The sequence below is a fragment of the Diabrotica virgifera genome, chromosome 6 (genome assembly GCF_917563875.1).
Source record: "Diabrotica virgifera virgifera chromosome 6, PGI_DIABVI_V3a".
Taxonomy (NCBI): Eukaryota; Metazoa; Arthropoda; class Insecta; order Coleoptera; family Chrysomelidae; genus Diabrotica; species Diabrotica virgifera.
Window position 1 is genome coordinate 46105325 of NC_065448.1, and position 25891 is coordinate 46131215.

General features: G+C 31.4%; 1 protein-coding gene across 1 annotated transcript in view; it reads left to right on the top strand.

Moving 5' to 3' along the window:
• LOC126886950 (tensin) overlaps positions 1 to 25891 on the top strand; it is a 1001992-nt gene that overhangs the window by 391739 nt on the left and 584362 nt on the right. The window lies entirely within an intron of this gene.

The following is a 25891-nucleotide window of genomic DNA, read 5'->3' on the forward strand; positions in this document are numbered from 1 at the left end:
AAAACATGCACAATTAAAAACACAGTAAAGAGAGCCTGGTTATGAATTAAAAAAAACAAATCATGCATCTATAATGAGAAATCTCTCTTTACTGGTTTAGGGCTTATCTCGAGATAACGGATATGGTAACCTTAATGATTGATAGAAAATATAACGTACAAAGATATAATAAAATTGAATGCAAAGCATACAAAGTTAACAAACGTTTACTGTTCAAAAATCAAAAACCACCCCGCACTTGGTTTCATAAACAAAAAGCCAATCGCACAGCTATTAACGAATTAGTGAATGTTTGTACTTGGTTTTGATAATGAAAAGTTTTATTAATGAATAAAAAATTGTATTGATGAAATCGCTGATGAGATTCATCGGAGGTTAGCCTTAACCACAGATGAAGATATGTTGAGGTAGATAGCCCTTAGGTTGCTCTATTTTTGGAAATAGTTTTAGGTAGGATTATTAAGACACTTACAGTTGCTCTGCCTCTTAATCTGCACTGACTCTATATTATTTACTTTACTTAGTAAGCAAACACTGAAGTTATTTGGTAATTGAATCTAAGCGGATGTTAGATCCAATTACAGATACGATACGAGAGTGAATATCACTCAGATAAGATATATTGTAGGTAAGGTAGATGGTAGATAAGGTATTAGATACTAGACAGATGTCTGTACCCCACGATACTCAGCCACGAAGTCCTATTTTCTCTTCGCAATCTTTGCGATGCTTTCCTTCTAAAAAAGTGGGGATATAATCTCCCTGCTCAAAAAAATTGCAACTCTTAAAAAAGATCCGACCTACTTGCGTTTTTAGGTAAATTAACGGTACATCATACAAATACCGCAAAATGAAGTCAAAGTACCTAACGGTTGTTTTCAAAAGGAAAAGTGATTCCTTTGAAATCTTACAGAAACCGAAAGTAACCATAAAACCTGGTAATGCCATACCGCTTTGAATAGGATGGAATACCTAACGGAATGTGAGTAGTAAACTTTGGGGAGGTTTCTTAACGGAACCTCTTATACTAACAGATAACAATAACACCATAAATAAGATGCTTTGGGTCTATTTCCAAAACATTGTATATCGGCAAAAATGCAATAAAAAAAATGGTTCCGTTTATAATAATGGACTCCAGTTATTTGCGTTGGTCATACCGACACGAATTGTGCCAGTACCGTTATGATAGCCAATTTTAGCTAAGGGTAGTTATTTACGGAAACGGCCATAGGCGTACCCGTAATGAGTACTAGTGGGTTTAAAATTTAATCCAACGAGTAAATTAATTATTAACTAATCCTAGTATATAAAAAAATGTTACAACTTTAAAATGCAAGTATGTATCTCCACTCCATAGAGACTTTCTGACATAATCCTGAACACAATACAAAAAGGTGCAAATCTCTAGGCGCTGTGTTTAAAAATCGATTTATTCCGATGTTTTTAGTGCTAAATGCCCTGATCTAGAAGGAAGACTTAATAAACCGGTATTGGAAACTAAAAAAATTTCCCTCGCTTGCAGAAACATTTAGCAATGGATTCCAAAATGTGGTTGGTAGTAATAAATTACAATACATGTACCTTTGAAATATTTAAAGAAAACACACAGAATCATACTATAATTCACACAAGTAGTATACTCTCAAATAAATCACGTCTCCTAAAATACATACTGGGTGATTTCTCCAAACCAAACTCTTTTAAAGAGAGTTTCTCAAAAATTTACAGAGATATGTAAGACGAAAAAAGCTGTTGGTTGTGGAAACCCATCCTTAATATAAAAGTTATCAGTAGTAATTGCACAAGAGCTCTGAAATTATTGAATTTTTCCCGAGTGACACTGACAGTTTTAATTTCACGAGCCGAAGGCGAGTGAAATTATGTCGAAAGTGTCACGAGAGCAAAAATTCTATATTAATTTCAGAGGTCGAGTGCAATTTGTTGCGATTATTTCATGAATAAAACTGTTCAAAACCAAAATTTTATTGTAATTTATTTATGTAAATACCATTAAACACACAGTTTTTATAAATATTTGACGATTGAAAGTCACCACTTTTATAATTTTTAAAACGTTAATTGTCATTAATGTCACTGAATATATTTTTTCGTAGCAACGAAGGGCATCTGACGTAATATACTTAACGACGGGAGATTATCAAAAATTATCGATTTAATTCAAATTTCTGTAGCTTTCTATTGGTCAGAATCTCCTATGAATGAAATAATCAGTAGTAATTGCACAAGAGCTCTGAAATTATTGAATTTTTCCCGAGTGACACTTTGACAGTTTTAATTTTACGAGCCGAAGGCGAGTGAAATTATGTCAAAGTGTCACGAGAGCAAAAATTCTATATTAATTTCAGAGGTCGAGTGCAATTTGTTGCGATTATTTCATGAATAAAACTGTTCAAAACCAAAATTTTATTGTAATTTATTTATGTAAGTACAAATTAGTACAATTAAACACACAGTTGTTATAAATATTTGACGGTTGAAAGTCATCACTTTTATAATTTTTAAAACATTAATTGTCATTAATGTCACTGAATGTATGTTTTCGTAGCAACGAAGGGCATCTGACGTAATATACTTGACGACGGGATATTATCAAAAATTATCAGTTTAATTTTTATTTCTGTAGCTTTCTATTGGTCAGAATCTCCTATGAATGAAATAATCACGTGTATATTTATACTGTCGAGCTTTTTGCAATTATTATAAAGGGTATTACCTGATTAACAGCATAGAAAATACACAGAGTAATATTAACATTAACAGCATTCTAAGGCGGTGGTCTCCAATACACACTGTTGTACGCAACCTACGGCACTGCGTCTATTGGATACCACCGGCTAAGTCACTACCATTCACTCCGTAATTTGAGTTTGTCTTAGAATTTACTCTTTTTTAACAACTATTTTTGGTTGTAAGATAGTTTTTGTCCTACATACAGTCGGAAAAATGAAAGAATACCCATGAACGAACATATAAAACACGCTGTATTTTCCTGTCACCGTGTTACAAAGAAAATTGCCCAGTGCAAGTACATGTAATTATAAAATTATTACATGTACTTGCGCTGGCCAATTTTTTTTGTGACACGGTGACAGGAAAATACAGCGTGTTTTATGTGTTCGTTTATGGGTATTCTTTCATTTTTCCTACTGTAGTTTAAGTAACGAAAATGAACAATTTTTCTACGACGTGACGCTGTACGCAGCATACGGCATTTATTGGAGACCACAGCCTAATCTGCATTAGAGTCTGCATAATATTATATAAAACACAAAATTTAAAGGAATGAAGTGTTATTTGGTTAAAAAAACATGATTACAGATTTAAATATTTATTAAACATGCAACAAATTTATATAAGTATTACATAGATTAGCTATATAATTTATTTATTGAAAAGCAGACGATCTTGGAGACTGCCTTTGTACGACCGTTAGGGCATTCCTAATATGTTTAATAATTTGAGCCTCTGCTGTCACATGAGGGAGATGGTAATTTACCCCATTGGTGTAGTAAATGTTCCTAACCACAAGGTTTCGCTTGAAACCAAAAACCCTCTGTGTTATGCATGGCACAGATACTCTGACAAACCACAGAGTTTCTGGATGATTTTCTTCGTCTTTCTTTTTCAATATGTTACAATGGTTCTAAACACTTCCTCTACAACAACCTCAACTCAAGCAATCTAGTAAGTCTTCGATTATTGTGAGTCCTCAAATTTATCTGTGTGGAAGGAAACCTCCTTGTTAAAGTGGAATAGCTTCAGGTATGATTCTCTGTTATAAATCTGTCTTTTCAATTTAATGATCACTAATCAAAAAATGAAGGCATTTAAAAAGCACTGGAACCGAAATTTTGCGCCTAAACCCTTAAAGGAATGAAGTGTTTGTATGTTATGTTGTTTAAAAAACATGATATTATTATATTTAAATATTTACTAAACATGTAACTTTAGACAGGTATTACATACATAGATTAGCTGTAGGTATAATTTATTTACTAAAAAGCACATGACCTTGGGGACTGCCTTTGTACGAAGGTTAGGGTATTTCTCCAATATAATATATGTTTAATAATTTGAGCTTCTGTGCAGTAGCATGAGAGAGATGGTAGTTTGCCTCATTTGTGTAGTAGATGTTCCTAACCACGAGGTTTTGCATAGTAAGTTGAAACCAAAAGCGCTCTTTGTTATGCATGGCATATTCTTGTTGGGTTAAATTTGATACCGGGTGTATTTGTAACCTTAAGTGTTTTTTTAAATTATTTAAGCACCTCATCAAGTATAATAATATAAATATTACCAGAGAACGGCAGTTCTCGCCAGTGGCGCACAATACCCCTACATGCGACACTATAATATACACGAAATTTTAGATTTTCTAAATCTGACTGAATTGAAAATTGGGCCAAATCCCATCTTAAAGTTTAGGAAAAGACTCGCCCATCCGTATGTCAACTCTCCATTTTGGTCCAAGGGTGTGGATTTTACGGCCCTTCTTAGGGTCTGTTTTTCGTTCTCGTCCCCAAAATTCCCAAAAATTTCAAAAATTTAAGTCCGACCTTTGCGGCTTCTGATAACACTAATCATTACCTTTCCAACGAATGTCTAATTTTGAAAATCGGTTATACCATTCAAAAGTTACCGAGCTCAGAAGTAATAACTCAATTTTTATTTAAAAAGGGGAAAATGTTTGTGGATATGTATGTATGTATGTGTGTGGAAAAGTTACACCGATCTGAATTTTTTTTTCTCTGTGTTTCAAGAGGGGGTCAGGGCCGATTCAGAACCTGTCTAGTTTGTGACTTTTGACTACCCATAAGCCAGCTATAGGGATAGGTAGATACAAAATGGCATATTTTTTGGGCGTATATAGGTTCAAGGAGAGCCAGGAAAACCGAATATACACCAAATCAATAGCATTGAGTTAAGCTTTCAAATTGTGCCTAAGCGGTCAAGATCATATTTACACACGGCTTAGTATAGCCGAAAAACTAAAAAATTAAACTTTTAAAATTTTGGTTTTTCGACAATTACTCAAAATTTCAACCTACGAATTGCGCCCATAACTGAGCGTTTATAGGAGGACTCTAGACGCGTATAACGGCGTATATAACATATCTGGAAAATTTCGAATTTTTAAGTTATAGGCTTCATAAGTATGACCAAATCTATTTCTTATGGGAAAAACGAGTTTTCAAGCTCAATAATTCCTGTAATACCTTCAGTGTTATCATACCTGACCTTGAATGCATCAGATACTACTTGTCAATACGTTTCAAACTCATGTTTAATGTACAAAATCGGTTAAGCTGTTCAGAAGTTATTGAGCTCAAAAAGTATAATCCATTTAACCAATATCGCCGAAATGTAGATGTAGTGGTTATGACGCTATGTTTGGCCGAACAATCCGAGTTCATTTGCCGACCATAATTATTAGGATGGCTGGGATATGAACTCGGATTGTCTTATCACAAGTCTGGTGTCGTAACTACTAGATCATTTGGGAGAGAATGCTACAAAGGCGACCATTTATAACGCTTAACGTGTAATCGAGAAACATTACATTCAACTTCATACATTTAGGGGGAAAGGCAGTTTTGTTTTAATTTGATTCAGAGTACTCGAAACTGTTTTTCGGCACTTTTTCCTAGACGAAAAGGGAGTAGATACGTGACCATTGTCCTTTCTACTTTCTTCTATATTCGTCGTCTCCGTGCTTATAAAGCCGGAGATTCAGGATGTAACCAGAAAGCAGTTTCTTTCGACGAAAAGTCTTAGATTTAAAATATTGTTTATTGTTTTATTTCAATTATTTTAATTGTTTTATTACAGTAGACTTTGCATCTGGGTCTTTTCGTTGTCTTCATACATTTAATTTATAAAAAACTTTGAAAATCTCCTGATACAAGAATAAAAAAACCGCTAAACGCCTTAAAAATGAATGGCGCATACAATATTCCAGCTACAAAGCTGATATGAATATTACGTGGCGCGAAAATGTATTTTCATTTAATTGAAAATAAAATTCTAGTTTTATTTTAAAAGATTTTTTCCATAATATTTGCTAAATTTGAAGTAAAACGCGTCACAAAAGAGCCTCAAAATGCAAACAATATCAAAGTTACTCTTTTGGGGCTCGTTTTACTTCAAATTTAGCAAATATTATGGAAAAAATCTTTCAAAATAAAACTAGTATGTATTTTATTTTCCATCAAAATGAAAATACATTTTCGCGCCACGTTATATTCATATCAGCTCTTTTGTAGCTGGAATATTATATGCGACACCAGGGCCGTGCCGTGCTATGATGGGGCGAGGCAGTGGCATCAGGCGGCATCATCAGTAAAATAAAAAAAATGTCAGATTGTGTAAAAATGTTGTCAGAAACTGTAGAAAAAATGAAAAGTTACAGATAATATGGCTAATGACCAAATGAAATTTTAATGAAATTGCAGAAAATTTTGATATACCTAACTTCCGAATTTCCAGCTGAAAATGAAATTCGAGCCAGGAGAAAAAAAGCGTGTATTTGACTAATAAAAATCTGTGGACGAGCTCTTAACAGATGAAGCTAAATTTAAAATAAATTTGTTCATCTATATTTTAGACATTACCGTTAATTCTTTGATTGATGGATTTTCGTTTCTAGAAACTCATAATAAAAAATTTTACGTTCTATATGATATTTTTAAATTTAGGGAAATAGATGATGAAACACTAGAAAAAAATTGTATGAATCTTCATTCAATATTTTCAATAGAAAAAGAAAAAAAATCTGATGATATAATGATCTAGAAGAATTGCGTGATATATTTCAAATGATATCATACTTCATCCAACTATTTGTGCCAAACTGACCTAATTTTTTTATACATAGATGTAGTTGTAAGCTAAGAATTTTATAAACACGGTAGGTCTCGGTAGCTAGTGAGGAAAGAAGTTTTTCAAAATTAAAAGCTGTTTACGAACCTGAAAAAAATTATTGTTTAAAACGAACAAAATTAAAAAATTAAGCACTTATTTCAATAGAGTTCTGACTATTTGCTACAGCTATCTATCCCCACTAGACTACGTCAATCTGATTAACGAGTTTGCCAAAATTAAAGTCAGAAGGGTAAAGTTATAATTTTTGTAAATGTTACTTAAGTGCATAGGCGCAAAATTTGCTTACAATGCTTTTTAAATGCATTCACTATTTTTCAATTCCTGGAAAAACTAATAAATATTTTTGAAAAAGTTAAACGCAGCTTGAAAGATTACATTATCAGCGAGGCCGAAAGTCTCTTAGGATAAACAAAAGGTTTCTTTTGAATAAGATTTTCTCACTAAGATCTAATCTTCTCTTTTTTTTCACTCTGTAACTCATCCAAATAAACATTATAGAGATTTTTAGGGACTTTTGGCCCACGGTAATAATGTAATCTTTTATTCTGCATTTAAATTTTTCAAAAATACTAATTAGTTTTCTCAGGATTCGAAAAATATTAATGCATTAAAAAGCATTGTTTTAATGCATTTAAAATATGTTTTGTTTTTAAAATAAAAGTTTTCGTTCATTTTGTGTAGTTTCTTCTAATAAAAATAAAAGTTAAGTTTCAATAATATTTAAGGGGCGGCATTTCGAAGACTTGCATCATATTGAAAAGGTGTACCGCACGGCTCTGTGCGCCACTCATTTTTATAGCGTTTAGCGGTTTTTATTCTTTTATTGAATTAAACATGTTAAAATAATGACCTTCCAGTTAATAGTCCTTAAGCTCACCATTTAAAAAAACTTATTAATACCTCCCTAATGGGACTTTTTTTATTCAGTTATTCATGTCGAGTCGGACAACCTTTCTATTTCGGAAAATTTTCTGGAGGGGGCGTTTCGTAAATATAGAGGTTTCTAAACTTTGGTGCGTCAGACAACTGGAGACTGGAGTGGGTACCATTAAAAAATTACCATTACCAAAAATTATTACCAATAAATTACAGTTATACCTTAATATTATTATCAGTAAATTGTAAATATTGTTGTCAAACAATTCTGCAAAAAACAATCATCATTTATGACTTTATAATGCGACAGCCATGGAAGGGGGTGCGCACGCATCTTAAGGAGTCATAAAATTTATACCCTCACAGCTGATTTTTGTAGGATTGTTTGATAAGAATATATGCAATTAACTGGTAATATTGTCCGACCAATTTTTGAGGGTACTAAAGTTGTCGGACGCACCATTCGAAAATTTTCGAAAATAGAAATTTTAGAAAAGACTGGACATGAATAACTGAATAAAAAAGTCTCATGAGGGAGGTAACCATTTTTTTACATGGTGGGTCCAAGATCTATTTTTGTTAAAGCAAAATAGGACTCTTAAATGTTCTTTATTAGCCCAGTAAATGAACTGGAAATACGGCGATACCGTGTAATTTTCAGGGGCAACTCCGAATTGCATGAAAATTTGGATTTAGATTCTACTTACCCTCCACTTCAAAGTTGAAATTGTGCCGTTGGTTGCTTTTACCTGGGGGTGACACTCACCCTTTCTCGGTGATGAAAAATCATACGTTCAAGGTAAGACCGGAAATGGATAAATTTACTGATTTTAAGCAACTTTTGTGCTATAGAGTTTTTTATGTAAATCAATACTTTTCGAGTTATTTGCGGTTTCAGACGGTTTTTCGCAAATAACTCAAAAAGTAAATACTTGATCGAAAAAAATATCCTTAGCAAAAGTGTAGTTCATAAAAAACCGAAAAAATTGTGTATCAGTATCAGTAAAGTCTATCAAGTAAAATTTAATAAAAAATTTTTGTCCTGGTAAAAGGTATATTAGTTTAAAAAGCCCCTATAGGGCTACAAACATATAAACAAAACGTTTTCGCTCTGTAACAAGAGCATCATCAGTGTTACCTAAAATAAGTATAACCGTATTAATTAAAGCAAAATGTTAAAGTTAAAGTGATGACCAAGGTAAAAGCAAAGTTTGGTTATATGTATTTACAAGCACTTGGTGAGCCACCCAAAAATACAAAGGTTGAAACCTTTTACGAATAGACTAAAAGTTTTATATAAATATAAACATCCTAAACTCCAAAGGATGGATATAATTCCTATGGATGTGGCTTTAGGGCAACATATGACTCCCACAGGTGGTAAGTGGGTTAATTAATTAGGTCATTGTGTTATAAGAGGTGACAGGCAACTAATAGCAGATGAGATTTCAAAGCGAATCTGTTTGATGTCAGGACGACAATTGTCAATGAAACTTATAGTTTATGAAATGTTGGTGACACTAGCCAATAAAATTTAAAGTTGTTTATTGTGCAAGCAATGATATCAGCTAACATAAGTGTGTTGGAATTATAAAAATAGAAGAGTTAGTTAGAATAAATTATCTAAGATCTAAAGAAAGAGGGTAATTTGAATACCCATAATCATCAATGAGATGTACTTAAAATGATGAAGCAAAGAAGTTTCAATCAAGTCTCAATCAAGTTTCACACATCAAGTTATTCTATTCAACCCACCTTTACTCTCATCATCTGGTGTGTTTGGTTGCCGGGTCTCTGGAGTTCACAGTCTCTCAATATTTATCATTAATTTTAATTCTGATATCAAATTTATTTTTTATTCAACAACCTCATTTATCTATCCACCCGTTTTTCTTTTATTCTGTTTTTACCTTCTAATTCAATTAAATAAACACAATTTAATAATTTTTATTACCACACACTCAACAATTTTACTCGAACACTTTTCTTCATATGACCTCACTTCAGCCATAGCTTAGATACTTTTATTCAATGTCATTCATTTTTCCTTGTCCTAGATGTTATTTAACATAAAAGGACAGAATAAAGAAATTTGGACTAAGCTTTTAAAACAACCTTTTCAGTCTTTAAAATTTGTGTTGATGAATCCATCTATATCATATTAACTTATAAACAATTTTAACTATTTATAATGGGAAATAAGCCACAATATTATTAAAAAATAATTTTTATTAACGTTTCGACGTCCAAATCGGGTGCCGTTGTCAAAATACAAAATACTACTTTAAAAAATTAATCGAAACGTTAATTAATCAAAATTAATCAAAATACAAAATACTACTTTAAAAAATTAATCGAAACGTTAATAAAAAATCATTTTTTAATAATATTGTGGCTTATTTCCCATTATAAATAGTTAAAATTGTAAAAATGCCACAAGAAAATAGCTTCAGAACAACTTATAAACAAGTTTTTGCATATACAACATATCTTAGTATTTGATATCACAACCCCTATTTATTTGTCTCACCTTTATTTCAGCCAGTTTTATCAGCCATCATTTGTGTTGGGTCACAAATAATAATTATCTATTTTCAACACAACCGCAACAACTTACCTGTATTTTGGTTTGCCTATCTTTGCTTCATCAATTTAAGTACACCTCATTGATGATTATGTGTATTCAAATTCACCCTCTTTCTTTACACCTTAGATAATTTATTCTCACTAACTCTTGTATTTTTATAATACATAATACCAACACACTGATGTAAGCTGTTACCATTGCTTGCACAATAAACAACTTTAAATTTTATTGGCTAGTGTAAATAAGTTTCATTGACAATTGTCGTCCTAACATCAGACAGATTCGCTTTGAAATCTCATCTGCTATTGCTATTAGTTGCCTGTCACCTCTTATAACACAATGACCTAATTAATTAACCCACTTACCACCTGTGGGATTCATATTATGCTGCCCTAAAGCCACATCCATAGGAATTTTATCCATCCTTTGGATTTTAGGATGTTTATATTTATATAAGACTTTTAGTCTATTTGTAAAAGGTTTCAACCTTTTTATTTTTGGATGGCTCACCATGTGCTTGTAAGTATAACCAAACTTTGCTTTTACCTTGGTCATCATTAATTTAACTTTAACATTTTGCTTTAATTAATATGATTATACTTATTTTAGGTAACACTGATGATGCTCTTGTTACAGAGCGAAAAGCGTTTTGTTTATATGTTTGTAGCCCTATAGGGGCTTTTTAAACTAATATACCTTTTACCAGGACAAACATTTTTTATTAAATTTTACTTGTATATAATGGTATACAGCCAGCTACAGCAATTTCTTCCTTGTGGATTTTTAAAGTCTATCAATTGAGTAAAAACAAAGTTGTAGCTCATGAAAAATACGTTCTTATTCGTCTAATTCCAAATCGAATATTTCAAGGTGAAATCACCGAAAAGTTAAGCACTTTTCGTTAAAAACCGCATTTGAACTTTTTTAAAGTCTTTATAAAAAGCTTTATTTTAATGGTTTATAAAAGTTTCTGGCATTAAAAATAAGCGAGTTACGCTCAAATTAAAGTTGGTCCTCTTTTTTTTTGGTAAAAAAATCATGAAAATCTCGCCGTGTTAAGCTCCCCAAATGAAATTAATCGCTACCGCTTTACAAACAATTTACTGATTTGTCTATTTTTTATATGATCTGTTAGTCTCGCCGGTTTAAAGTGCTTATTTTTGAAAGGGTTATAGTTGAAAAAGCTTGAACGGATCAACAATCACGAGTGTATACAAATTTTGAACAACCATATCTTTTGAACAACCAATTTTTCTCTTACGGAAAAACAAAATGAAACTAGCATATTTATAAGAGCAAAACTTACATTTTTTTACTCTTTAAGATTTTTCTTATCACTAATACTTTTTAAGTTATTTTGAAAAAAGAAAAAATTTTCAAAAATTTTTATAAATTTTTTTTACATAAAACCAATTTTTTTCAGAAATAAGCACTTCAAACCAATCAAACTTACAGATCATAAAAACAATACATATAGAGTTAAAATAAATGGTAAAGCGGTAACGATTAATTTTATTTAGGGTGCTAAATAGAGAGAGGTTTTCACGATTTTTTTTTACCAAAATAAGGGGCCAACTTTTTTTTCAGTGTATAGTTCGGTGTGTTCTTTTTAGATACTTTACAAATGTTAATTAGCTTTTCCCGAAAAGTGCTTAATTTTTCGGTGATTTCACTTTGAATTATTCGATTTAAAATTAGACGAATAAGAACGTATTTTTCATGAGCTACAACTTTTCTTTTACTCCATATATAGACTTTACTAATACACATTTTTTTTCGTTTTTTTATAAGCTACACTTTTACTAAGAATATTTTTTTCGATAAAATATTTACTTTTTGAGTTATTTGAGAAAAACGGTCTGAAAACTTTTTTGTCGAAAAATCAACATTTTGAATCGCGAATAACTCAGGGGCGACTGTCACCCCCCAAGTAAAAGCAACCAATGGCACAAATTCAACTTTGAAGTGGAGGGTAAGTAGAACCTAAATCCAAATTTTCATGCAATTCGGAGTTGCCCCTAAAAATTACACTCCAAAACGGTCATTTATTGGGCTATATTATTAAGACGATAAAATAGAAACAAATGCATTAAAAAAGGATAATAGCGTCTTGATACAACTGATTTGTTAATTCTTATATGTATATAATATGATTGATTTAATTTGATAAAACAGTATTTACTGCCCAAAGTAAACTTTTAAAGCATTATTTGTTATTCTTTATCGAAATTAAAATTGTGTAATATGTTTATGAATATAATATGAACCTAGAGTCCGGAAGATGCTGTAATCTAAATATCCATTAGAATTAACAGTGTAAATGTTATCTATTAGATAAGATGACTTTGTCGGTGTAGAAGATACTTATTATTGAATACACATTTCTATAATATCAATTGAATAATCAATCATACGACGGAAATAACCAGTTTAACTCTTAAGGTTCCACCTATTTTTTATGACATTGATATTTTGTAATGTACAAAAATGAAATAGTTAAATCAACCGTTTTCGGCTTACGTACTGTAGATAATTTTTTTTGTTTAGCTTAATGCCTCGACAACTTATGGCCATTTTCATGGTACAGTGGATTTATGCAATCGGGTACCTAGTGTAATGTGTAGTGTGTGTTGAGTAAATATCTTGTTACTTAGCAAAGTCGACGCCATTGCCTTTGCAAAGAGACGCTAATTGTATCCGAACGTCTGCGGTCCCTCCGGTGAGTACCTATCCCACAAGGATAGAAACTATTTTCATTTATTAATTTTTAATAAATGAAAAATTCTCCACCCATGTTAGATTCGAACTCACGACCTTTAGTTAAAAAGGTAGGCGCTCTTACCACTAAGCGACAGAGGTAGTGCAGTCACTGAAGGTTTTCACCTCCGATTTCGTTGAACCTCCATCGATTTTCATGAAAATTGGTAAGTAATTAGAGGATACTTCAAGGAACAAAGGTGACATGATGCCAACTTGCGCTTTTACCCTGGGGGTGGATGCCAGCCCTTCTCGGGGATGAAAATTATTTTATTAAAAATAATACCATAAGTCGATAGAGGGACAAATTATAAGCAAAATTTGTTATATAAAGTTATTAAAATAAATCAACACTTTTTGAGTTATGACCTAAAGACGAAAGATTTTATTTTTTCGTAAAAATATTCATGTTTTAAATCGGTTTTTCACGTATAAATCAAAAACTATAAACTTTTACAAAAAAGTTATTAATACAGAAATTGAAGATAATAAAAAATTAAGTACATTACTCACATAAAAAACTAAACTAATGTTAGTTCAAAGTGAGTTATTGGCAATTGAATGAGTATTTTTTTGCGACGAGTACTCAAATCTAAGAAGTATTCAAGCTTAAATAACGGGAAAACGATGCAATGTATAAAATATTCCTGCTAAACATTTACCAAAGTACTTCGGAATACCTATCAAATGAGCTTCAGAACAAGGTAATAGCGTCAAAATGAAGCAAGTTATAATGAAAATAAAAGAACCGTTTCGAATTTTTTAGGAAAAAGTGAAAAATAAAATATACGTCATTTCCACAAAAATTAAAATTTATAGAAATCGTTACAAGAACTTCTTTATATTAGCATAAGTAATGTTTTTGATCATTTTGATCGGTTTAGAATGCATATTAATTAATTTAGAATTACATGCATTGTAATTCTCATATTCTTTTGATAATAGAGAGATATCGAAAACCTAAGATAAAAGTTCCTTTATTACAGGATCTTTTAATAAAGGACAAATACAGGATATGTCTAATGAGAGTTATCGGAAACGCAATTTTAAGGAATGACACATTAATTTTTTTTTGTAAACATAAAAATAACTTATAAAATTCTATTTGTTGATAAAAACATAAATATAAGTGAAGTTAGACGCCTTTCTTTTCTTGTTTCTTCACATAATTTGACAAATTTGTCACATTTTTGACACGTTACGTCAAAATAAAGGATCCTTTATTAAAAGATTTTTGTCCTGTATTTTTCCTTAAATAGGAAAAAATTTTATTACAGGACAAAAATAAAGGACGCGATACTGCGCTTGCGTATATGTCAAAATAAAGGATCTTTTATTAAAGGACGATGTTAAATAGGGTTTCGATATCTCTCTAATAACTCCAAAAATACTCAATATACGTAAAAAATTATATATAACCAAATTTTAGTTTTTTCTATGCCAAATATTTTACCTGTTTTACTATTTCTATAGGGTAAAAAATAACCGAGATAGAAACGTTTAAATCTTAAATTTTGCTGTGGGAACCATGCAACCGGGGTCATTTAACCTTTTATTTTTAAAAAAGTGAGGGGTTAAAAACATTAGGTTTAACGTGCTTAAATAGCACTTGGAATTAACTTTCAAACAGTTTTTAGATGAACCTGATATCGTAAACACAAACGGAGTTATTAAAAAAAAACAATAACATTTTTTGGAAAAATTTTTAAAAGATAAATTTTGAAAACATTTTGGAGCATAAATTTTAACGCTATCAACATGTTCGGGGACTTACTTAGTAGATATTTTTGTACTTTGACAAATGTTTAATAAGTTTATGTTATAAAATGCATCAATTTCCCGTTATTTCAGCTTGAATACTTAGAGTTTTTTACTCGCCGAAAAAAATATACATTAAATTACCTATAACTCACTTTTACTTAACATTAAAAGGTTTTTGTAGCACGGGGTTTATTTCATTTTTTATTAGCTTCAATTTTGATGATAATAACTTTTTTGTAAAACGTATACTTTTAAGTTATTGATGAAAAATTGGTTAAAAATATGCATTTTTCTTAAGAAAAATTAAAATCTTTGATATTTAATAACTCAAAAAGTTTTGATTTATTTTAATAACTTTATATAACAAATTTTGTTTGAAATTTTGTCCCTCTATCGAATTATGGGGTTATTTTTAATAAAATAATTTTCAGCCACGAGAAGGGGTGGGATCCACCCCAAGGTAAAAGCGCAAGTTGGCACCATGTCACCTTTGTTCCTTGAGATATCCTCTAACCACTCACCAATTTTCATGCAAATCGATGGAGGTTCAACGAAATCGGAGGTAATAGCTCATATCTACCTTCAGTGACTCCACTAAGGGTGTTTTAGATAAAATTAATATTTGCGCAATAGGACAAACATGAAAAATGTCCTAAATCCTAAAATGAGAAAGATTGTAAAACATAGGTTGCTGGATACAAATATGAGAACTTTACCTGTAATTTAGGAATGCCTTAAACACTAACGGTTCAAAAAGCTATCCAAAGATATGTACTAACAATTTATTAAAGAGACAAAGTACAAATAGATCAAACAAAACTAGAAACAAAATAAACATAAACAAAATCCTAGAGCTGTAATACTTATTATACTAAATTTACAATCAAGATGTAGTAGAAATAAACAAACCAAGACACGTTAAATGCTAAAGTCCTTTTCATGAGCATTTTTCAGTGCGTTACAAATGATAGAAAAAACGTAAGTCCGTGATAATATGTACAGATTTATGACATTTATTCTAACATGACATTTTAGTTAAATCTGACGTTGTCACATTTTATTTGCAATTTGGGATAAAAACAAATCAATTGTGTTTATTGCAATTATAAAATTGTATTTTCTTTGATTTGTATAGTCTTATAAATTGTAAAGATTATATTCGTAGATATATTATATAATTCGTAAATAATTTTTTCTTCGATTATAGCGCTATCTATCGACAACTGGAATAACTAGAATAAATATTATAAATGTCTGTAATCACAGACGTGCCTTTTTTCTGTCACATACAATTTAATGCGTTAGAAAGAAATCGCAAAACTGTGTTTTTTTTTAAATCCGTTTTTCTGAAAATCTAATGAACTTTCTTATTTCAAATGGAACATCTTATATATTTTTTAAGTTTTGGAATCTTTAAGAGATACTGATTATTTTTCATATCATATTCCCTATTCGCGATGTGCAAGTACTTGGAAGGGAAACGAGAAACGACCGTGCGCGAGTCGAGGAGAAATATTGCAACTATCTTAAATAATTCATATTGTCAATTGAAATTGTCAAATTGACGTATATTTCATACATTCTGTCATTGAAGCAGAAAACTTATATATTGCTCTACAATATCGATATGATATGCAATTATTATATAAAGGTAAATTTAATTAATTGTATTTTGCTTTCAGTACTGCATTTTAATAACTAATTTTATTTACTACATACAATTGTTTACGTTTGCATAACATAACCTGCATCTTATTTTTCTTCTTATTATTTTTTTGGACTATGGCCTTGACAATTATCCAGTAACCAGGACTAATATAATTGGCCAATATAATTAAAAGTGCGAATAAAAGTACAGAGCGTAGAAATAGGGGTCGCTTTGCCGAACTTGCACGGTCCCAATACCTAAATGCCATAATTTCGGAGTTATTGCTACATTTATTTAAAAAAAATTTAAATAATTAAAAAATATATTTTTTTTTCGGTCCGGGTAGACATTATTTTAGGTTCTTTGGATCATTGGAAACAAAAAAGGTCTTTTGTAATTTTTCTCTAAAGTTAATCTTTTTCAAATTATAAACAATTTAAAACTGAAAAAAACTAAAAATGACGATTTTCAAGGTTCAAAAACACAAGTAAAAAAAATAATTTTTTAAATTACAAAGTACCTAAATTCAAGATCAAACCTTCTATCAGATACCTGTAAGAATTTTTGGCACGTTTTATTCTAAAATATTGTTTTTTTAATTATTAATGAAGCGCATATGAGAGAACGGGCGGCCGGGCCTGCATTAACAACTAAAAAATAGTATTTTAAAATAAAACAAGACCAAATTGCTTATCGGTAACTGATAAAATAAGGCTTGAACTTGAATTTTTTACTTGTGTTTTTGAACCTAGAAAATCGTCATTTTTCGTTTTTTTTTCAGTTTTAAATTGTTTATAACTCGGAAACAATTAACTTTAGAGGAAAATTACAAAAGACCTTTTTTGTTCACAATGATCCAAGGAATGTCTAGCAGGGCCAAAAAAATTATTTTTATAAATTATTGTTTAAATTTTTTTTTTATATAAATGTAGCAATAACTACGAAAATATGGCATTTAGGTATAGAGAATATTATATGAAAAATAATCAGTATCTCTTAAGAATTCCAAAACGCAAAAAATATACAGGGTGTTCCATTTGAAATAAGAAAGTTCATTAGATTTCCAGAAAAACGGAAGATTTGACATTAATTTAATTACCACTATAATATCGGCCGCATTAAAAGACCCTCACCCATCAAAATCCATAAAAATCGTTCTAGCTATTTCCGAGAAATTACCGTGTTGCCAGACTTTTTCGCAACCCTGTATACCTATTACAAAATATTTTTGAATAGTTTTAAATGATTGAATATATTTATTCGAACACTTACTAAACGAATAAAAATGTCAATTGACAATTTTTTCACTATAAATATATCGACAATTTGTTCCAAATAGTGAGTCAAATTCAAAAGAGTACCTTGAGTAAGTAAAGTGAGCTGATCTGTGATTTTTTTGCATGGAATTGCTTCATGGGCTTCTATTGTAATATGTGACAAAGATGAGCCACTTTTCATTTTTCTGTAAGAGCTGTGCTATCATGGAATGTAAATTATAAATATCTTAATTTTTACTGCAGTGCTTTTCTAAAAAGTGTCATTATACTGACTGTATTAAACACGATTATTAGTGAGAAAATAAGCCTCCGTCCCTGATCTCTCTTTCAGTTTTTCCTTCTATTTTCACTTTCAAGATATCTTAGTTATCAGTCTTAATAAATGTTCCAAAAACTCAGTTGCTTTTTTTTGTATAATACGTAAAAATCTGTAATAATAAGTATAGTAAGTAAGAAAAATGGAGTAACGCCATGGGGATCATTCCCACAAAAAGGGAGACCCAAGTAACCTTGAGAAATACCGACCCATTAGCCCGTTAAATCATAATTATTATAAATCATATACACGCCTACTCACTAACAGGGTGCAAAGAAAACCCAATTTTTATCAACCTTTAGTATACAGTCGAGGAAATGAAGCACTTCATTCTAGGATTTGAATGGGGTTTTGAGCAGGCAATTGCTAATAATCTCTAAAAACTTTTACATTTGTTTTACCGTATCAGATCATAAGGAAATTGAAAAACTGTATTTGTGCTTTTACGCCAGTCAATGGGAGCAAGAATAGGATATTACCTCCGAATTCTATCCTACTGCATGGATTTTAATGAAATTTTGGGCCTAGCCTCTACTTATCTCCTAATTCAAAGTCTACCCTATGCCGATGTGTGCTTTTATCTTGGGGGTGGTTACCACCCCTTCTTAGGGGTGGAAAATTTTTTGGTTAAAATTACCACGGAATTCGCTAGAGAATCTAATTCTAAGCAAAATTGTTCTATAATTTTTTTTAAAACTCAATACTTTTTGAGATATTCGTGGTTGAAAATTGACCATTTTCATTGAAACATAATACCTTCTCTAACGGTTTTTTGTGAATACCTTAAAAACTACGCATCTAACTAAAAAAACTGTATTAAACTTTTTTGTAGGTTATAAAAAAACAAAGAGACACTTGCCTTTATAAATCTTCTAGTTGTATTTAATACAAAAAGAGATATGGTAGGTGAAAATATTTTGTTTTTTGGTACATTCTCAAATTGGTGTATTCAACTTGAAATAACAGAGAAACAGTCGATTTTAGGTGTATAATGCTACTAATAATTGTTGTAGTGCTTGAAAAGACCTTTAAAATGAGCTATATTAAAGGTCCATTAAAACTAAGCGAGATATGCTGCGAACAAAATTGATAACTAATGTATTTTAAAAATGAGAAGTAATTTTAACGCCCATCCACTAAAATGTAAATGCATCGTTTTCCTTCCACAATACCTTTTATTATAGAGTTATTTCTATGTTCAAAAAGTTGGACGGGTTTAAAATGAATGTGTTTTGAAAAAGAAGATCAAATTATATAGCGCATTTTTAAATTTTCTGAAAAATCTTCAGGATCTCTATCTTGAAAATGATAACGAGATACAGTAATAAAAAATAAAAAGGAAATTTTTATTTGAAAAAGCTCTATATTTTTGTGTGGTATCTTTTTTTCGTATCTCTTATCTTTTTCGAGTTACATGGAGGAAAAGGAAGATTTTTAAGAAAATTTAAAAATGCGCTCTATAATTTGATCTTATTTTTTTCAAAAACCATTTATGTATTTTAATCCAGTCCAACTTTTTGAACATAGAAATAACACTACCTATAATAAAAAGTATTGTAGAAGGAAAACGATGTATTTAAATTCTGATGGATGAGGAGTTAAATATACTTCTCATTTCTTCTTAAAATACATTAGTCATCAACTTTTTGGAGAATATCTCGCTTAGTTTGAATGTAACCGACATTTAGTATTGCTCATTTTAAAGGTCTTTTCAAGCACTACAAAAGTTATAAGTATCATTATTTTATACACCTAAAATCAACAGTTTCTCTGTTATTTCAAGTTGAATACACCGATTTGAGCATGCAGCAAAAAAACAAACTCTTCTTAACTACCATATTCCTCTTTGTATTTTAAAATTTTAACTAGAAGATTAATGAAGGAATCAATCTCTTTGTTTTTTATAACCTACAGAAATATTTTATGATAAAAGTTTTTTTTTGATAGATGCATAGTTTTTAAGGTATTCGCAAAAATCCCTCCGAAAAGGTGTCATTTTTCAATAAAAATGGCGAATTTTCAACCACGAATAACTTTTTCACCCCCGAGAAGGGGTGGGAACCACCCCGAAGATAAAAGCGCACATCGGCATAGGGTAGACTTTGTTTCTTGAGCTATTCCCTACGTACTGTGAAAATGTCAAGTAAATCGATGTAGTAGGATGGAATTCGGGGCCAAATACCCTCATTGACTGCCCTATTTAGAAAAAAGCATTTTAAAATTTCATTTTTAAGTAATCAGTGTTGAACAATTTATAATTCGTTGATGATTGATAAAAATGATTTGAATATCTGAAAAGATAGCTGCGAAAAGACCTTCTATCAACTTTTACAATATAGTCCAGGAAATGAAGCGCTTCGCCATCTCGATTTTCCGTAAAATAAGATGACTTTTTTGGGACCGTATCTGATAATGAAGAAACGAAGCATGGCATTTGTGCATTAAAAAATTCATTTTAAAACTGCATTTTTAAGTAATTGAAGCTAAAAAATTTATAACTCGATGAATTGATAAAAGTTATAGCAGTCCCACGAATGCGCTCTATTTGTATAACACTATTAACACGTTGCTGCGACAGAAATATATGTTACGACGAAATTCACCCTGTAGGAATAATGGAAAATAGAATTTGACAATATGTTGATATGTCATATAAGGGGATGTGAACGTGTTACACAATTTGAAGAACATGTCCTCGGTTGCTCAGTAACGGAAGAGATATGGGGTGGTTCTGGGGAGATATACTAGGGTGGTCCGATAAGTACTTAGCCTCTCCGTCCGATGGCGCCACTGTCGCAAAAGAAATTTACCAGCGTTTAATACATTCTTGTAGACGGCCTATGTCAAAATATCAGACCAATCGGACTCGTAGTTTTGTTTTAACCGCGTGTGTAAGCGGGCGTGTTTGGGAACTTTAGAAAAATGAAAAAGAGCAATATCAGCCGGTGATTCGATAGAATCTTGTTAGATCTTGTTTTTAGAAGGGAAATCCCGCAGCGAAATCAAAAAGCGCTTGAATTCTGTAAACGATGATTCTTCTCCGTCGATAAAAACCGTCAAAAATTGGTTTAACGAGTTCAACGATGGTGGCACGCCGGTTTTTGATAAGTCACTCCCAGTTGCCCCGAAAACGTCTACCACTGGGGACAACGTGAAAGAATCTGGCGGTCTACCAACACGATCTCGTGTTGGTAGACCGCCCACTGAAGGTGCGTGAGATAGCTGAGACAGTATGCATTTCAAAATATCTCATTGGTCATATCCTGCATGAAATTTTGGACATAAAAAAGCTGTCGGCGTGATGGCTGCCGCATTTTGGAACTCAGAACAATAAACACAACCATGAGACCACATCAGAACAGTGTCTGATGCTGTTTAAGCGTAATCCAAATGAGTTTCTACGTTGTTTCATAACCGTCGACGAAACATGGTTCCACTGGTATTAGTCTAGGCGCCAGAGAGGTCACCGTGTCATATTCAATTCTGATGGACAAACTCAACGGTTTCTTATGGATTTTTGGCTGCTGATTACGAATTTCGAGGGGGGATTTCGATCCGAGTGGTCAAAAAATTGTTATAAACCATTTAATTGTTTATAAATTGTTTCTAAGGCTCTGGCTCATAAACTAAAAGAGATAAAAAAAATGTTTCAAATAAAATTTGTTCCTTAATAAAAAACCAAGAAAAAACCGTTTACTAAACTTAAATCTAACAATTATAACTCAAGATATTGTAAAATTAGTGCACAATGCAAATTGCAAATTGCTAAATAAGTATTTTTCGAAGCTTTATTGATCGTAACTCGGCTTCTGCGCATGCAAATGAGTCTTAGAAGGTGTCGCTTTAAAGCTTAATTAACAGGCTTCCAAATAAAGTTTGTTAAATTACTTGATCTTCATTTGTTTTAAAGTTATACCCGTTTGAAATTACAATTTTCTTAAAAAAATTGTACATTCATTTGTTTATAAGGGTTTCAAGCAAATTTGAGCTATAAAAATTTATACTTTAATGAGCAATAATGATAGAAAAACTCAAAAGGAACAATTTGAGGTTACGAAATTTCATAAGTTTATTTTTGGCCAAGATGTCGGTATTTTAATGACGCGCGCTATGAGGCGCAAGATCGGCTCACCGCGTAAAGGTTCACGCGCTAACTTCTCGATGCAAATTATAATTTCTATGCATACATACGTTATCTTCATTTTTCATTTTTGAAGATCCTAATAAAATTTTATCATATAATTCTTATAATTAAATCATCATACTGTACCTCGTAACACCTTTCATTCTATTTACTTTGTCTTCTATTTTTTGCACTAAATGAGAAAAAAACATTAAAAACTAATATTTCAGAAGTATAACTAAAAAGTAAGTTGATATTATTTATTAATACTATTTTTACAAACATTTTTTTTATGCATCTGCAAATCTGCATAGAGATATACAGGGAATATCAGCTTTTTTACATCTGCATAAGTTCTTAGCCAAATTTTAACAGTTACATGGTGGTACAAGTCTGTTCTTGTAGGCAGTGAAACTAAAACTTTTTGAGGCTTCAGAGTCTAATTATCTATATGATATCCATATAAAGTGGATCTAGTTCTTTTGCAGCATCATCAAGGCCCGTTAATTGTGTGTATGCCGCCACATCATAAATTCTCGTTTTATATGCAATGATGGTGCTGCAAAAGAACTCGATCCATTTTTATATGGATATCACATATTGGCTCATTTGCTTGCGTAGAAGCCGAGTTACGATCGATAAAGCGTCGAAGAATACATACTTACTTGACTGTGAGCCAATCTTGCGCCTCATAGCGCGCCATTAAAATATCGACATCTTAGCCAAAAATAAACTTACGAACATTTTCGTAAGCTCAAATTGTTCCACTTGAGTTGTTTTATCATTATTGTTAATTAAAGTATACATGTTTATAGCTCAAGTTTGCTTGAAACCTTTATAAACAAATTAATGTACAATTGTTTTGAGAAAATTATAACTTCAAACGGGTATAACTTTAAAACAAATGAAGATCAGATAATTTAACAAACTTTGTTTGGAAGCTTCTTAATTAAGCTTTAAAGGAACACCTTATAGGGCACATTTGCATGCACAGAAGCCGAGTTACGATCGATAAAGCTTCGAAAAATACTTATTTTGCAATTTGAAATTTGCATTGTGCACTAATTTTACAATATCTTGAGTTTTGATTGTCAGATTTAAGTTTAGTAAACGGTTCTTTCTTCGTTTTTTATTATGGAACAAATTTTATTTGAAACATTTTTTTCTATTTCTTTTAGTTTATGAGCCAGAGCATTATAAACAATTTATAAATAATTAAATTGTTTATAACAATTTTTTGACCACTCGGATCGAAATCCCCCCTCGAAATTCGTAATCAGCAGCCAAAAATCCATAAGAAACCGTTGAGTTTGTCCATCAGAATTGAAAATGACACGGTGACCTCTATTTGGCGCCTAGACTATATACACCGATGGCCAAGAAACAGTCAATACAGCGGACGTCACCCCGCGAACGTGTTACGAGGAAGGCGAGGACTGTCCAATTGGCCGGAAAGGAGATGCCCACCATTTTCAGGGATTCACAAGGTGTGATCTATATCCACTTCCCGGAAAAGAGCAAAACGATCATAGGGCTTTACTATGCCGCATTATTGACCCGATTCGACCCCAAATTTTAGAAAAAACAGCCCCAATTGGGAAAGAAAAAAATGCTTTTCCACCATGACCGCTCCGGCTCACACCTCCGCCATCGCCAGGGCCAAATTGGTCGAATTGGTCTACAAACTGCTGTTCCATCCAACGTATTCTCCAGAATTGGGCCTGTACGACTTCTTTTTGTTTCCAAATTTAAAAAAGTCACTCGCCAGGCAGAAATTTAAGTCGAATAAAGAGTTCATCACCGCCACGGCAGACTACTTTGCAGACCTCGAGAAAAGCTATTCTTCAGACGGGTTAAAGAAGGTGGAGAATCGCTGGGTCAAGTGTATCGACCTAAAAGGAAACTATGTTCAGAAATAAATCGCCACTTTTCCAAAATTGTCGTTTTTCTTTTGAAGGCTAAGTACTTATCGGACCGCCCACGTAAGGTGGGATGTTATTAATATTCTCTTATTAGCTTAGAAATAAAAAAAATAGAAAAATCAAATAAGAATATCAAATAAAAAGAAATAAAATATTGGGCGCCACTGGTTTCCTTGTAGGAACCATAAATATACAAAAATAGAAACGTAAAAGAAAAGATAGCTAAATCAAAAATTAAACAAACCTAGTCAATACAAAATATATAAAGTACTTATGGCGTGGCTTACCTTATCTATGTCTTTACTCAGCTAAATCTTTGTTGTACTTACGAAACAAGAGAAAGGGAAAAGACAATAATAAATAATATTTTGCAATGAACCAAACATTTTTTATTGAAACAAAATAAAATTAAATTAAAAAGATCTGTGATCTCTTGGGATTTTACATAAAAAGATCATCACATCACAGCCATGATGTGAACAAGTCAAATTTAGCTCAATGGTACCTCGAGCGTGAAACATTGGATATTATTTTATACATCCATGTGTAAAGTCACATCATTTTTATATGTTCCTATGACGGATTCATTTTAAAGGGTTTTTACCCTAATATTTTTACTTTTGTGGTTAGCATGTTCGATTCAAGAAACTGATGATGATCGGTCAACCGATTGAAAACTAGTTCTGTTTGTTTTATGATGTAGCCCTGTATAGGGATTTTAACAAACATACCTTTTATATTAGTTACAAATAGTTTTGGCGAGAGTGTGTCGTCTTGTCTTACGCCGCGTTCTATGCTTATTAGACCAGGGCGCATCTGTAAAAATATTAGTACATTTGGACGTTGAGAGGTGACTCAAATTTGTTTGCACAAATTGCTTGAAAATAACTCAAATAGTAATATTTGAGTTATCCTCCCTCTCAAAAAGGTCCGGAACATTGTTTAAATAATTAAAATGTCAAAAAATGAACGAAAAATTCGATTTTTCTCTTCGTTTTTGGATTATAACGTTAAAAGTATTCATTTCCGAGAAAAGTTCTACTGACATAAAAGTTGCTTAACTAAATTTCCTATAATATAGAATTGGTTAAAAATTTAAAAAATAGTCACCCTTGTTGCAAAATAGCAATAATTGCGAAAAAACCATACAAAAACAAGTATTCGCATTTTACATTTTTCAACCATTTATGCTACACTTAGGACCTTCATATTTCACCCAGAAAAACTTTATGATATAGCAAAACAATACTGTAAATTTCATTAAGATGGGTTCAATAGATTTTGCAAAATAAATTTTGCAATCCAGCTTTCGCAAAAAAAATTTATTTTTTCAAAATGTCACAGGACTGAAAATAAAGCAGATATTAAGTTGAAATTTTTTTTGCATATATAGTGTACTGTACCTTTCATTTGCAATTTGCAAAATTAAAATCTATTAACTACCACGGCGTCAGGATTTTTCTTAAATAGACATTAATTATTGGTGCTACGCGCAGGACAGCGGATAGTTTGCTCTGATTAGGCATTCCAATGTTCTTTGATAATGATTAATACATTTTAATTTTTATTACATTTCGATATAAATAAATAAATTTGTTTATTGCAAAATAAAAACACAGACTCTATCCTTCGAAATAACACTTTTTTTAAGCAAACACTTTCTTTGTTCATATATTTTAACTTAGAGAATAAAAGTTTATTATTTTTAAACATATGCA